Source organism: Paramormyrops kingsleyae, chromosome 1 (assembly GCF_048594095.1).
Source record: "Paramormyrops kingsleyae isolate MSU_618 chromosome 1, PKINGS_0.4, whole genome shotgun sequence".
NCBI lineage: Eukaryota > Metazoa > Chordata > Actinopteri > Osteoglossiformes > Mormyridae > Paramormyrops > Paramormyrops kingsleyae.
In genome coordinates, this window is record NC_132797.1 from 14,065,826 (window position 1) to 14,083,103 (window position 17,278).

General features: G+C 44.2%; 1 protein-coding gene across 9 annotated transcripts in view; it reads right to left on the reverse strand.

Moving 5' to 3' along the window:
- Window positions 1-17,278, reverse strand: part of syt1a (synaptotagmin Ia) — a 168,690-nt gene that overhangs the window by 128,914 nt on the left and 22,498 nt on the right. For 8 of the 9 annotated variants that reach the window (XM_072710070.1, XM_072710068.1, XM_072710096.1 and 5 more), the window contains one exon: window positions 1,623-1,674. The exons of the other annotated variant lie outside the window; for it this stretch is intronic. The gene's annotated coding sequence lies outside the window, so the exon portion shown is untranslated. The remainder of the gene's footprint in view (window positions 1-1,622; window positions 1,675-17,278) is intronic. 9 annotated transcript variants of the gene reach the window in all.

A 17,278-nucleotide genomic window follows, 5' to 3' on the forward strand; every position in this document is an offset into this window, starting at 1 on the left:
GCTCTGCCAATCCCCATATGCCCCCCCCCCACACCCCCAGAGAGGGAGAATGAGGTGTTGTTGATGTGAAGTTTGTCTCATGATCTGCAAGTAAGGGGCTCGCCCGTCCATAATTTGGGTTAGTTGTATTGGAGCGCTGGGTCGTGCTCACACAGAGCAGGCTGCCCCTAATATTCATCGGTCTGCCTGTTTCTTGTTCATCAGCCCTTGACATGTATACACAGGCTGCAAGTTTCTAATCCAAAAACATATCTCCCTGTAATGCTGTTCTTGGAGTTGACACAAAAAGTTAAGACTTTGACTTGTATAGTGTAGATATCATCCATCTTATCGCTTATTTTGGTCAGCGTCACAGCAGGGAACAGGGAACAAGGCTGGGGCTATACACTGGACACAATACCAATTCATAGTTTAGATATAAAATTTTGTATTCAGTGTTTGTATTTTGACAGTTTGGTAGGGTGATGTTAGGTTTCTGGTTTGTTCCTCCTGTGAGGGCATACATTCGACTGGCATCATCCTTCTTTAATGCATGTTATCAGTTCAGGTACCATATACCAAGATCCCAACAACCTTTCCTTAATAACTAATAGGGGAAATTCTTCCGATGAACAACATCCTATATATCGAGGAGAAGACGAATGCAAAGACAATAAAGATAAGGTAATTGCTCCAGGGAAGCAGGCTGTCATATCCTAACAGACAGATTCAACAATACGAGAAGGGGGGCCAGAAGCTGCATTGAAATTCCATACTGTAGCTTTCATCAGGTCGGTCTTCACGGGATGTGGGAAGGCAAGGCTCATTGCCTCCATAGCCAAACCTTTCCCCATATTGCTAAAGGCACGGGATAACTCACATTTCCTTTCAGTGAGACCTAAATGCAGGAACAAATTGAAGAGAACTGCTCAAGGCCTCCTGCCCCTCATCTGAAAAGGTCTGCGGCTTCACCTCAGCCAGGGAGAAAAAAAATGGGGGACTGAATACAGAACAAGACAGGCCACACTTTGTGCTTCATCTATCTTCTCCCCCGGGGTATCAGTGTTCCAGAAGAGGGCGACTGGGAAGGAGCGAAGCGAACCCTCTCCATGAAGGACCAGGCAAATCCTGCTTCCAAGTTATCCCAGACAGATTAAAAAAATAATCAATATGTTTAATACACAGACTTCTGCTGGAGGACAAGCCTGTGAACATTAGCCGTGAAGGATAATGGAGTGCAGGGCAGAGATTTTGTATCTGACGGCTCAGCATTGTTGGGGCGGGACAGCTGAAACAGATTGATGGCACCAATGCTCAGCCGATACATTCTGGCACCACTGCTTTTCCAATACTTCTCAGGGTCAAAGGAGGGCGGGGCGGCTCCCAGAGGGGACTGACTCAAAGAGACTGGGTATTGGCTGGGCTGCGACGCTCTGGACCCCCAGAAATAACACTGATGTCTTTTATTGTGAGTTCATTATATTACCATAAACCACAATATTGAGCTGCCAGGCACTCAGGATACAACAATATTACATACTAATAGAGCTGGCAAATTTCCGGTCACATGATACATCTGGTATAAGGGTATTTTACAGAATTTACAATTTTCTTAAGAAAGTTACAAACATTTCAAAACTCACCTCTTCACTTAAGTCAGCCTTTGGTTTCAGCTAGCGGTCAGTTATATTGCCCCTGCAAAAAAAAACATAATATGAATACAAAGTCATTCATTAAATATTACAAATTTTTGCCTATTATAATAGCATCCTCGCCTCAGTCTAAACGTCGCAGTTGCTGCTGAAGACTTGGTGTGATTCTCTGAGCCAAAGGCAGTTAATGTGTTTCTCCTTTCTCACAATGAGTAGTCATAGGACTACTCATAAGCTTCTTCTGCTTCCAGACATTGCCATTGACTTTTGGTACCTATCACGTGGACCCCCTTTCAGTCTGATGACAGTGTGACAGTATACACCGCCTGGTTCTTTCTTTCATAGCTCCTTTTCATTTTTCTAGACTGAACGGAGTTTGCAGGACACTACTGTTTTTTAACCTCTAGTAGCTTGAGAACGTCAGCGGAACATTCAATCAGCGTTGTGACAGTCTTGCAGTTTGCACACTAATATATCCATCCTTCAATCGATTTTTCATGCTGCTTTCCATACAGCAGCTATCCCAGGCAGCATGGAAACAGAGCAGGGGAGTACGCTGGATGAGATGCCGGTCAATCACAGGACACATGAACACTCACAATGACAAATTAAAGTCACTAATTCATCCAACTACATGTTTTCGTACTGTGTCAGGAAACAGAGTCCAATCAAGGGGAGAACATGCAAACTAGGGTGGGAATTGAAACTCAGTTCCAGTTTAAAACCAGTTTTAATTGTTGAGATGCATCAGAATTGTGAAACCTTATATTTTCCTCTAATGATTCTTCCGGACTTTTCCACAAGATGACATCACATGCCGCGACTTGAATTCTACATCATGGAGCGGAAGAAGCAGTCCAAGGTGTGGTTGCATTTTAGTAGGAAAGATGACCATTGTGCAGTTTGTAACCAGTGCAAAGCCATTTTAACTTGCAAGGGTGCTGAAAACTGTGTAGGACTACTGATTTTTATTTTATAAATATGCAGCTAACCAGGTGTAATTATTCATTCATTTTCCAAACCGCTTATCCTTCGGGGTCGCGGGGGGTCTGGAGCCTACCCCAGAAGCTACGGGCATGAAGCGGGGAACAACCCAGGACGGGGGGCCGGCCCATCGCAGGGCACACTCACACATGCACACCTATGGGCAATTTAGTAACTCCAATCAGCCTCAGCATGTCTTTGGACTGTGGGGGGAAACCAGAGTACCCAGAGGAAACCCCACTATGACATGGGGAGAACATGCAAACTCCACACACATGTAACCCAGGCAGAGACTCAAACCCAAGGTCTAATTACTTGTCCACAAAATTATAATCAGTGATAATTTAATATTTAGTTATTTTACTCTGATCTGAAATTGATAAAGAATCTAATTGATAAGAAATCAATAATTTATTGATTCCCATCCCTACTCATCACACACCAATGCTGATTTGAGGATCAAGGCAGGGGTACTACCCACTGAGCCATTTACTTATGTGAGGCCTGACAATTTGCTTAAGTAAGACTCCATGATGCATAGCTGGAAGCCTGGCCAGATGAGCAGGCATATCTGGCTGTACAGGGCTTGTGATCATAAAGTGTGCGAGAAGACCCCTGAACCATTGCAGAAATCTGTTTTGGTTCTCATTAGCAGCCGTGAGACTCAGGTTTCCATTATCAAATTAGCCATGGGACGCATAAAACCCTTAAAATAAATACTTGTTCTAAAGACCCCTGATTGATTGACTCTTTGTAGTTTTACTATGGAAGCTTTTATTGCTCACTGTTTATTATGTATTCATGAGTTAACTGCTTAAATCCTTTTTTACAGGTGCAATAATCAAGCTGCTTTTTTCAGGTTTTAGCTGAAGGGACTCCCATTACACAAAGACATAGCATAAAAACAGATTGTTCTGGCTAATTAAACTGATTTTCAGTTCTTATGAGACTGCTTTTTTGAACACCTGTTTCCCAATATATCTGAAGATGGCTATTCTTGGCCAACCTTGCTCACCCCTCAGCATCCATCTAACTGTCCTAGGTGACTGCTGGCGTTCCTCCAGAGCTTCTAAATTTGTTAAATGGAACACTGACTCAGAAAGATAGACAAGTATTGCTGTAGTATGTTCATGTTTCCTGGAGGTCTCCTAGATGCTCAGTGTGGGATCCCCCAGTGCTGAGCTGTCAGTGTGCTTCCTCGAAAGTAAGGATCCTTGTAGCACCTGTGAATTGTAGGGTAGGCCTTTGAAGTTCTGAGGGACACTGGTGCATTGGGGTTGATGACCTGAGAAGGGTGACACCACAAGGCCACATATGGTTGATTCACAAGTTCCAGATGAGTTTTACTATGCATATGAAAGACTCTGAAGGTGATGGTATGACACTGGTGGCAGCGTATGATGAACCCTTTTCTGTCAGCATCTGCAGACAGCAATGTGTGCGTCCAGAGGCCTTACCACTGCCCCCCTACCATCTCTGCTCCACAATGACAGCTTCCAGCACACTTTCATTACCAACATTTTTTCACAGACAAATGCAATTATCTGTCCGTCACGGCAGGGATGAAACCAAACGTGAATTTTCATTTCCCTTACAGGCCAGATGACAGGGGAATGCACCCCCACCTCCCGACTGACCCCCTCCCAGCTTCAGAACTTTTCTGTTACCCATGCTGAGATGACATGACTCAGGCTGGCATCTCCCATGAGACGCTGAACCACCGTCCTTCAGCGAATCATGCTTGTGCTGAGTGAGGAGCTACCATAGCAACATGCCATACGGCACCCCCGTACCCCAAATGCATCACAGTTTCCTATAGGAAGTGAGCAACCAGGGTACAATACTGTACATTAATGTAACTGCAGACAATCCGTTCTGAGCAGACTGAATAGCATCTGGGGTCTGTAGCTCTTAAGGACATGTAAAGAAACACCACCTGTGACTACATGGTCCAAATCTACCTTTTTATCAAGCAAGATAATGGAAGTAACCCAACATTGGTTGGAACTCACTGGTCAATGGGATCAATGCCATGTCAATGTCACAACACCAGACAAGTCTATACTTACTGATATGATTCTTATTCAAAATAATAATAAAAAAAAATCTTAAAAGCAGAAAGCTGATATTTCCTTGGTGACCAACCAAGCCATGGATCACATGACCCTGGTAGACCAGTAGTAATGGCTGTTCACACTGCTGATCCAGGCTGCCTGGAAATTTCAGCACTGGTTAGGCTAAAAAGCTGCTCCTTACTTCATGTACAGCTCCATACTTCATGTACAGCTTCCACTCTCCCAGAGAAAGGAAGCATCCCACTATTATGAGTACAGGAACCCCAATGGGACAAACAGTGTAAGTGACAGGCATATCTGCTAATGACTTGCTACTGCCGCATGATGCACACGGCTTTGAAAATGATGATTTGAAGGCAGAAGCCGCGATTGGCCCAGAGCTGTCCTGTCCATCACACTAGCACTTTTGTCTTTGGGTCTGGAGAAAGCCATAAAACTTCCTAATTTGCCTGCTAATCAAAGCGTGTCTTTGAAAGGCGCCGCCACCACCACACGCGTGTGCAGGATAGAGAAGGGACGAGGGAGCAGTATGGATGCAGGGATGGGCCAGGGTGGAGGGGATGGGGGGTAGTATTGCTTCCTCAAAGGCAATTAAAACCATCCTCCACGGTCCGACACGGCCAAACAAGCCCACTTATAATTATAGTCCAAGAGCGTTTGCTTAAAATGGGAGATTACGAGCTGCAGGGGCAGAGGAGAGAGGATTCACCAACCACAGTTCTCTCTAATTTAATTTTCCTCAGAGAAAATTATTTGGACGGGGGTGGGGGGCATCAGGGGAACAGAGGAGAGGGGCATGACTGGGAGAGAGCCAGGTTGGGCCAGTGGCAAGGTGGGCAGGGTGACCTTATGGACGACCGGCCCATCGCCCCCTCTGGAGGCACTGTGCCCTGAGAGGGCCACGCAGAGACAGCCGATAATGTCACAACCCACTGAACCACTGTGATGCTGGACTTCAGGATGCCAACAGACGCTCAGCGCTATGGACCACCAGGAAGCTTGGGAAGGGCACAGCCTTTACCTGAGTACCTCAGACAAGCAAAACCTGCCGGGCCAAAAGTCTGCATGCACCCCTGTTTGTTATCATGGCTGATGCTGCGCAGGCCCTCCTCAGCTGGACAACTGCCACTAGAGCGCAAAGCCACTCAGTGATGGGCTGGTATCTCACCCCAGCCTCATGCCCTGTCCTTCCTGAGACAGAATCCTCATTCAGACCAACCATGAGTTGGATGAGTGGTCATTGAATGGAAGTATCCTTTAGTATTGCTATCGAAATAGACTGTAGCCTAAGAGCCTTGTTTTGCCTACTCACTCATATCTTATATTTGTGTTATACACCATGTGGCCATACCTTTAAAAAGTCAGCACATATAAGAACACAGTGCTATTACTGCCTGCCCGGGACACAAGGGATGTGTGCATGCAAATTTAAACACCACAGCGCCTAGGTCACTCCTAGAAGGGGAGGAACGCACAGGAGAACATGTGTGCCTGTGGCTTTGCTGGGGGGCCAGGAGTTTGATTTCAATTCTTCACTTTTCTTTGTATTTTTGCTTCTATTAATCAAATTCTTCACTTTTTTTCAGCATCCTTTTTTTTAGTCACTCTCTCGCCGCTTCTTAATAAATTAATCATTAAACTCACTGAATATACATCTCTTCTGACAATCACACTGTGATTGGTCAACTAACGGCATGGGCAAGTCACGAGTCTACTTGATAAGGTTGGAAGAATCGTGAATACTGTGTAAAAATTTGCGTGCTGGCGTGCTGAAAACATGATGTATAGTACGCATTTCGGAAATAATGTTCTAATTACTATATATATATAAGGTAAGCTAATACTTTCCCGGTGTTTCATAGTACCTTTGAGAGGGACATTCTAAAACGCTTAATGTGAAAACGCTTAATGTGGTTTAATGTACCAAAATAGCGACCAATAATCACCAAATTTCGCACACACACATCTGGTCGTCATAAAGACTTTCACCTGACAAAAAATCAAAACCGAAATACAAGGAATATGGACTTTATTTTACGTTAAGCGTTTTCCCCTCCATTGACGCCCATTATAAGGAAAAGGCTTAATATAACTTAAAGTACCAAGACAGCCACCAAAAATCACCAAATTTCTCACACATATATCTGGTCATAAACACTTTCACCTGACAAAAAATCTAAACCGAAATACAAGGAATATGGACTTTATTTTACATTAAGCCTTTTCCTTATAATGGGCGTCAATGGAGGGGAAAACGCTTAACGGAAGTCCATATTCCTTGTATTTCAGTTTTGGATTTTTTGTCAGGTGAAAGTCTTTATGACCAGATGTGTGTGTGCGAAATTTGGTGATTATTGGTCGCTATTTTGGTACATTAAACCACATTAAGCGTTTTCACATTAAGCGTTTTAGAATGTCCCCACACCGATCGATAACATTTGCTACTTTTAGAACGGCCCATGCTCATTTGACATGGATGATCGACGATCGTGTGTCCGGGGCGCCGGGCCAGTTTTGATTAGGCCCTACGGGTGCTACGGTTGAAACTTGGGAAAAAATGAAATTCGACTTTTCAAAAATTCAAAATTCGTCATTTGAAAATTGAATTCACCAGAGTAACGATTTGATGCCGTTTTTCTTCGTCACCATGGGTTCCGTTTTCGTCAATGACGAGAGTGACGAGCGGCAGCGGGAACCCTGCCTGTGTGGGCACTGCATGTCAACTGTCACTGGGGTTTGAAAACACTTTTCTGCAACCCACCGATTAATCTTGCCATCGGTACACAGCCCATAACTGCTTTATCTATCAACATTAAATAAGCACAATTCAGTTTAGATAACCACCACAGGTTCTCTAGTACAATATGACACACATATTAGATTTTCAGTGGAAGGGTCTAATAACAAAAACTTTATGACAAGGAGTGTGAGGATCTATGTTTTCATGTCGAAACCAGTTTACAATCATGTTGCTGTTGCTTGTAAAACAAAATTGCCCAACATGGAGCTGTACAGAGATTGCTGGAGCGAGAATGAAAAAGCATCTGTTGAGACCTTGATTAAATTGCCAGACCACTCATAGGCAGTTATAGTGCATCAGTAACACAAAGTAAGCTATCATATTTCATCTGACAGAGACAGGCTCTGGGTGATGGACAGCAGGCCCCGGTGCGGACAGGAGGAGTTCTCACCTCTCCATCTGACTGCCTCTCTCTGGACCGATCTTCATCAACATGCAGGTGAGAAGGACGGACTGCTGGCCACAATCTGCCCAGAGCTGGCTGTGGACCAGCAACACACAAGCCGGGTACTTTGTGTGTGTGCACTTAGCAGTTAACCGGTAGCAGTAGGCTCTTTAGAACCACTCTACGCTCTGTCTGTCACTTTAAGGAAAGGTTGGGCAAAATTAGACGTGAGGAACGGGTAAAAGGCTCCATTTGCAAACTTCCCATAAGCCAAAATAAATGAGCATGATTTTGCATTCCAGTTAAATCCCATCCCAGTCTCTAAAGTACTAAGGAACCATGACTAAATTAAACCCAGTGAATCTTGGGACACATAATAGAAACCTTTACAAAAGCATGTTTCCAAGGAAGCAATAATTACCTTAGTGATTGTAATGATAATTGACTGCATTGTTAGAGTTAAAAAAAAAAAAAAAGTAATTTGGCACACTACTGAACTAGACCACAATTTTCATAAAGGCCAAGTGGACATTAGATGCCACAAATGTTATGCAATCTTAACTTGTAATAAGCCCACAAAGAATATAACAACAGTCCTGCCTTTCAAAAAGTTTAGGTATTCACCGGACAACCATGGAACAGCAAGGTTCAATTTTAAGTCCACGTCTTGTAAAACTGACTTGCTAATAACACATTCAGCAACACTAAGTGCTTAAAAACATGTAAGCTGCCACTTGGAATGAAAGAATCCGTTAAGTAAATAAGTAATGGAATAGTGACGATTAGCTGTAATGACAAGCAAGTGGAGATAAGGAGGTAGTCAATGCCTGGGAGTATCTTAGTATTAACTTTGCCTGAGAGTCAGAGCTTTAGAAGGACAGCTTAATGTACATTAATGTTTTGGTTACAAAGCTACGTGTCACAATGTGACGATGGCAGACGCATTGTCCAATGGCCAACTTTCCTTCATGCTTTTAAGGAAGAGTGCACTTTAATTATAGGGGAAATCAATGGCAGTAAATAACTGCCACACATGGTCAGGTCAGGTTGGGGAGCATGCGCTGATGCACCGCATTGCCGCATCCACCACACAGTGAAAATCCTCGGGATCCCGGCCAGCGATCCCCCAGGCAGATACACGGTCCAGTCCCACTCTCCAGAAATGGCCATCCATCTGCCGCAGTGGGTGTCCCCTTGGCCTGGTCCAGCCACTTGGGTCCTCAGCAATGAGAATCCTGCGAGCTGGCTTACCCTTAGGGAAACGCGCCACATGGCCGTAGTGCCATAAATGATGCTCCCTCACAATGCAGGTAATGTGCCTCAATCGGGACTCCTCTAACAACTGCTCATTCGGCAAAAATTCAAACCAACGGTGCCCAAAGATTCTCCGAAGTGACACAGTACTGAAGGAGTCCAGTCTTCGCCTCAGCTCACTGGATAGCGTTCATGTCTCACAGCCATACAGCAAGACAGGGAGTACCAGGACTCTAAAGACTTGGACCTTCGTGCTCTTGCAAAGATATCGGGAGCGCCACACACCCCTTTCCAGAGACCTCATAACCCCCCATGCTCTTCCAATCCATCTGCTGACTTCATAGGAAGAGTGACCAGAAACATGAATATCGCTGCCAAGCTAGGTAAATCTCTCTACAAGGTCGAGATTCTCCCCACAGACAGACACACTGCTGATGGCTGTGCCTAAGAAGTCATTAAATGTCTGGAACTTGGTCTTTATCCAGGACACCCGCAATCCCAGACACTCAGACTTTTCTTTCAGTCTCTCGAGAGTCCCAATCAAAGCCTCCATTGACTCCACTAAGATCACAGCATTGTCGGCAAGATCAAGATCAGTAAATCTTTCTCCACCAACGGACGGCCACGACCCTACCCAACACCCAGTCCATACAAGCATTGAACAGAATAGGAGCAAGAACACATCCCTGGCGAACCCCAGAATCAACTGGAAAGAATGCAGAGGTTCTCTCTCCACTCTGCGCAGCACTCACAGTACCAGTGTACAGGCCAGCCATGACGCCCAGTACCTTCAGGGGGATCCTGCGCAGTATCAGAATGTCCCTCAGGGCAAATCGTTCAAAAACCTCTGCCGATATTCACACTTGCACTCCATGAGAACCCTCAGTGCAAGGACATGGTTGATGTTAGACTTCTTAGGCGTAACACCAGACTGCTCTGGTCGCTGACAAGCAAGCAAGTGATCACAGATCCTGTTAAGGATGACCCTAGCAAGGACCTTATCCGGCACTGAAAGCAGTGTTATCTCAGTTACTGGTACAGACTGGAGTTGCCACCAAATTGCGCTGTGACTCCTCTCGATAATATCCATCTCCTTCTGGGAACACTGGCAACACCAACACAACCCTTGGCAACCTTCAGGGTCTTATCACAGAAGGTCTCCCACATCACATTAGAGTCAGCAGTCACACCCAAGTCTGCAAGTTCCTCACACAAACTGTATGCAAACTCATCAGAAACAGCTTGATCAGCTTCATTCTCCTAGTAGGTGGTAGCCTACTGGACCTAAGCTGAGTCTTCATAGTAGGAACAACAGGCCTGTGGTCAGAATTCACAAACTGGGCACTTCTGTAGACCCTGCAGTTTTGCAGGAGCCTCCAGCATCTGCACACAAAGATGTGATGGATCTCCTTCACTGCACCACCAGTATTGGAGTACCAAGTCTAACATTGCGGCTCGGGGCGTTGGAACCAGGATCCAGCAACCCGTAGCCCCTGACCTTTCATAAAGTCAAAGAACATGGAGTGACTTTCACTCCAGTCTCCAGACCCATGGGGACCGACACAATCCTCATAGCCAGCCCTGTTAGTGCCAGTGGTTGCACTGAAGTCACCCATGACCAGAGGAGTGTCACCTCATGGGCACCGTTCAATCACTGAGCGAAGCTGCGAATAAAATGTCTCCCTCAACGAGACCTCACCGCGATAGGAGCATACACTGAGACAACAGAAAAGACACCCAAGGAGTGCCTTAGCGTGAGTCTCATGATACGCTCGTTGAGAGGAGTGACATCAGACACCATCAGAAGGAGCCGATCTGCTACAGCAACAGCTACTCTCTGAGTATGGCAGCCGTCAGTCTGACCAGACCAAAAGTAGGTATACCCCACTACAGAGTGCTGTCACCGAAACACAGAGTTTATGAAACTCCCTCGACAGCAGAGGAAGATGGTCATCTTGCTGGAGAGACAAATCGCTCCACGTGCCTACCCAGATGGGTCACCTCACACTGGGACCGAAGTACCGTCATGCAGCAGGTAACGCCTCAGCAACACACTAGCCCCGATCCCCAACAGGCCTGACCCTTTTAATTCTCTGACGATTTTGACTCATCCAGGGATGGGGGCTCCCCTTCATGGTGCATGCAGCTTAAGAGCAGAAGAGTATCTAGCTTGTCTAGCAGTTGTGAGTTGTTTTACGGTGGCTGGAGTGCCAATCGTGCCACTAACCCCCAAAAATTGTTTCCATGCAATATGGAGGACCACTTGCAGGGCCGGATGCAGTTTAACGTCATACCCAGGACACACATGGTGAGTGCTTTTTTTGCCTATGATTTTGGTCCTTTTTTTCAGTCAAGGACGAGGAGCCCTTTCTTCAGCATGAATGAATGTTTGGAGAGTGTGTGCAGGCCTCCATCAGACAGGTCTCTGAGGGCCTCTTCTAAGGACCCAGAGAACCCCGTGCTCCGAGTGATTCATACCAGGTGTATAAACCCAGCCCATGGACAGACTCAGACCTCAGGCCTCCTGGGGGGAGAGGGGGGGCACAGCAGAAACCCACATTTTCAACTCTAGAGGTCATTTCACAAGGTGAAAGGGACAGACATATGTGACCGCAAACAAGCACACCGACCAACCTAATTACTAAAATGGACATTATATAACAAGCCATGTGACCAGGAACTTTGTTTCATAGTCCCTGCGTACCAGACTAATCCCTTTGGCTGAGCATTGTGATGTAAAGCTGAATCTCCTCTCCTAATGCTAATGCCAAAGCCAGCTGAGTTTAGGGGTTAGTGAATGGAGCTCCTCACAATTTATTAGTCATTCAGAAGAACCAGCAGTGACCACCAGCAAGAAAATATGTCCATGCATCCGGTATGGCTATAACTGGGAGCAGTGGCTATGCTCTAATTCACAGCCTCGAGCTAGACGTGAGCACATGTCAACTCCCATTTAGAAATACAGTAATATCCAATTATAGATCAACAACTTACAATAATAACACATAACACAGATTAGATGGCTTGTTAACTAGGATGTGTACATATTACCGAAATTGCTGCCATTTTCCTCGGGTTAATTTGGATACTTAATATAAGAAGTACATCGAAATGAAGGTAAAATGAAAAGACCACTTAGGTAAGACGTGAGGCGAAACTGATAAAATGATAGGCGGCCAGAGATGTAATGAGATACTTAAAAACGCACACGGCTGGTTAATGTGTGGTCATGCGTGAAGAGCATCATTACTGACACAAACCCGGTCTGTCCATTTCTTCCATGTAAATTTATGACCCACCCTCTGGCACATGCTAGAAATGAGAGGTGCGGGGAAGCACAGGGTTTAGTTCCGGTTGTGACCCACTGACAGCGCAGACAGCCATTCAGAATGGAGGGAAGAAACACTGAGACTTTGCTGGGCATTTGCTGTGAACTGCAGAAAGTGGACGGCAAGGGCCATGCAGACTTAAAGTGTAATGTTGCTGCATGATAATCTACTTAATCTGCCAGTTCCGTGCTCCAGCAGCCAGCCTGCTTCACTTTTATGCTAAGAAATCCCATGCCAGTCTAATGTTTATGCACTGTGGTCAGGTGAGACTTTTACCTAAAATATTTTACTCAGATCAAAACTCGACAGAAGAACCACAAGACAACAATGGCACAGATTCCACTCACTTAAGCAAACAGTGCATATTAACATAAAATCTCAGGTATTTTTAGTCTGTAACAAAACTTTCCTGCCTGCTTGGTACATATGAAAACTGCTGCCGGTGCTGTTTGAAATGCCAGCCGCATCCATCCATAAAGAATAGGCTTGTTTCTGCAGGGTCAACAGATTTCACATGGCAACTCCTTCTGGCTGCTCTCGCAGGTGCAGCACACATCTCCCAGTGAGATGCAGAACCACAGACAGTCATTAAGGAGGAGGACAGGCTCCACCCTAACCACCCGACAGTCTAAACCAATGGATTGTCTAAATGAATGGATTCCCTTCTATTCTACGCTGGCCGGATGCTCTAGTGTCCAGCTGGATGCTTTCCCAGGTCATTCTCCTTGCACTGCAGCTCCTTTTGGAGCCAATGAGCAGGAAAAACTGGACAGCTGGTACAGGGTCAAACTAATCACCGGCGAGTAACCGAGAATAGAGCAGGAATGACCACAATAACAAGCTCCGGGAGAATGTCACCCCGCCCCCCTCACGGGTGGGATGCCATCGCCGCCAACGCAGGCACTTAATTTTGGATGCAGAAAAATCAATTACACACAAATCAAGTGACCCGACCCAAAAGAGAGGCCATTAGGGTGCTGCGGACAGGTGTGCCCGCTCAAAGCCATCTCAAATCGGAGACTCCACCAACAACCTGGCTGTGGGCAAATGGCACATCGATCCACATGTCCAGGAGGGCTCAAGAAGCGGGCCAAATGGCTAATTAAGCAATGTAGCCTGCTATCTCCGACAGGTCCTCTGCAATTATTACTGCAATTCAAGGTCTCATTGATCTTTCAATTTCAAGACATAATGACATGTCAGCATTAAGGTGTTTTACATAGAAGTTAGTAAAGGTAGGCATGTTTGTTTAGACTGAATTTTCCTGCATTGGGTTCCTAGCCATGTACTGACAGTCATCCAAATCCCCTCATCCTCAGGCTAGGGGAAACATAGGACTGAAGAGCCTAGGGAGAAAGGAAGACCAGAAGAGGCATGATTCATGCAGATAAGTGCCCAGGTTCAAGGGCAGAGCACTGAAGGACAAGGGAGAATCATCTTAATGACGAAGAAAAACCACTCAAACACACAGGACCAAGACTACTAAGCTAAAGACTTGGTACATGCGCGAGACCACTGATTTCTACATTTAGCAAATATCCAATAAGGGATGGATCCTGCAAAGGTAAGATGGGCAACTTGCCAAGGATGGCATCTTCTGAGGGGATTCCGACCTAGCAGACTGGAGGGGAAGCAGTGAAGCTTGTATAGAGTGGGCTTCAACCAACACTTTATCCAATGATATTCAATCCGCAGTATTCCAGTATTTGAAACAAAAAAGAATCACCTCTTGACCCATGGTGGTACCTTCCTGTGCTGGGTCTATCATAGATTCATCTGCTTGCTTTTTTCCCTCCACTAATGCCTCATTTGTGGGTCCAAATTTATGCAATCAGAAAACGTCTCTCTTTAATGCATGCTTTTTATCTTTGAAAGTAAGTCCTGCATGCTTCTGCACAGGCTAACATAGGAGTCATTAACATTGTTTTGGTTGTATGCAGACAGCGAATGGAGCTGCAGTCCATTATAATTATGATGTTAAGAGGTTAGTGAAATGCTACTGATATCTCATTCCCTCCACTTGATAAATTATTCATGAGTGATCTACTCAAACTGACAAGGTTAAAGGTGATAAACGCCATTAGTGGTATCTATAATTTTGCATTAAACACTTAATGAAGGCCTTTTCAAACAAAGATGCCGCCCTGCAGCCACCGGATGCTGACAGAAGGAATCATTTTCACAGCCTTCACACTAGATGTAATGGAGTCTCATGCAAGAGAGCATCTTAAGCGGCATTTTGCCATGAGCCAGGGTCCACTTCCAGCTGGTGTGGAGAAACCAGTTTCCTGTGGCACTTATGTGGAAGATGATTATCAGTCAGGTCAACTAAAGTCTTTGATCTCTTGCAGCTTGTCATGGTTAGAAGCCTAGACTCTTTCAGGTAGTAGTTTTCTCCTACATGCAATTCAGTGTTTCCCCTACCATTATATTAGGGGGTTCACAACAGAAGTCATTTAAGGTTACCTTTCCTATAGAAAAGGTCTATACATTGTCCTTTTATTAAACAAACTAAATAGCCTTATGTTATTTATCTTCTTTACACAACAATAAAAAGAAATGCCCCCCCCAAAGCTGTAAACCTAGAGGAAACACTGCAATGTAACCATATAAATCAATTAAAATGACCTAAAGGACTGTATATTTATCCTCTGATCACTAGTTCTGATTTGGATAAATTATATGTTGATGAATGTGTGTATCTATTATAATGTGCACTCAACAGTGATCAATCCTGTCCACCAAAAGGTATGAATAACCTGGTTATGAAACAAGGCTTTTAACTCTTACTATATTATTTTCCACAAGAAATGGATCCGAGTTCCTTGTGTTCTACTAAATAGTAATAATGAGAGATGTTTGTGAAAAATGTGGTGAAAATGAAAGATGTGTGGTTCTGTAGATAGTGTGAGGGACACCATACATAAGCATGCACCATCTGGCCTGAACATCCAGAAGTCTGAGAGACACGGAAGGCAGGATTCAATTCCAAGACCCTGTCCATTTAAAGGATACCCATTAGCTATTGGTCGAGTATACACTGAGAAATCCCCAGGGTTACTTCAGTTACCATTAACGGGTGACTCAGTGAAGCATGCTATACACAAAACCCATCATAGTGTAAGCACGTCAGAGCACCTAATCCAGGGACTTTAATGTTCAAATGAAGGACCAGAACCCTCCATCAATGAATGGGTACAATGAATAGTCAAGGATGCAGATGCATCTTTAGTGAATCTCACAATCGGAAAGTCCTCTCACATCTGAAATATGGGAAAAACAGCAATGAATGAAACACATGTAAAAAGGCTGAAGTAATGCAGCACTATAGTATCTGGGAGTCCAATTCTCAAGTATCCCTTTACATTTTCCAAAATAAATGGTACCCAACCGCCACCTTGAGAGATCCTGGTCTACTTTGTTCTTACACCTAGCATCTTAATTAATCCAGTGTCATGGGGCTGTCACAAACTAATTATATAAAAATAGCGTGTAATAGTCACAAGATACCCATTCTTTAAAAATGGCATAAGCCATTAAATAATTTTAAAAAGCTAATAAAAAATAAAATGTTTCTTCAAAATGGCATGGATCATTTCAGCAGCTAAAAAAAGGTACCACAAATTAGTATTCACCTAAATGAAAATTAATTGATTATTCAGTTTTTTTCCCTTCTGGGGAAAATGCCCCATTATAGTATCTATTAAGCAATTAAATAATGAATTGATCATAATTTGCCACTGTGTTATTATTTTAAGGGGCAAAAAAAGAGAAAGTTTGTTTTATCAGCAGAAGTGCTCAATAAATAATTCAGAAATGTCAAGATAGGTTCCATCGTGGTCAGAATTCAAGAGACTGCTCAGCTGTCCCCAAAAAATTAAAAACCAGAATGAACAGGGGTGCCCCCAGAACCAGCTCTGAGACCACAGCTCAGAATGGCCGCGAGAAAGAAGCAAAAAGTGTCAAGTTTATTACCCATACTACCTGGCTCTGATTCCCTTATAATGTTGAGTATTCGAGGTTGGACTGTAGCCCCCCTGAGGAAAAGTTCGGAAATCTCTACTGCTATATTTGTTAACATACATTCTCACAATACAAGACAATCCACAAATCAAAGATAAAACTAAATAGTTTATTTTTTCCTATTGGGTTAAGATGTATTTCATGCTCCATCTGCATTGTGTCAATGACTTTAGAATAGATTGGATTTCCACATGGTTTGTGGGAATAACTCCATTCGTGGCAAAAAACACACAAGGCCAGTATTTATTCTGGCAACTGAGCAAAAGCATGAGGTGTTTAAGATTCAGCTGTCTCCTCTGCGCAACGAGTATGCACAATAAAGTGCAAGAAGTGCCATAATCAGTGAAGAGGTTAGCTTCTCATTCTGTCAGCTTCTTCTTTTTGTACCAGATAAGACAGCTGATAGTCAGTAACAATAACACTGACATATCCTTGGACATTTGTCCTCTAGGAAATTCTCTTGCTATTGCACTTTATTTGTACCGGAATGGGTGAATGGGCAAATGACAGAAATCTGGTTGAAAAATGACAAGAACTATAGCAGAAGGGACAATAATGGACTGTCCATTTATATGCAAATAAAGCACTGACATCACTTCCTCTTTGAGATCGTGCTCCAGTTGACTCCAGCTGTCAAGTACCGCCCCACTGGCTTGTAGGCCAACTGTCAACCAATTTGGCTGTTTTCAAAAAGCGTTCATAGATTGGCATATTATGGAAAGGAAGCTCAGAAAGTCATTTTGTAGTCTGAATATACTGTAGATACACAAAAAAACTATAATGACACCGCTCAAATA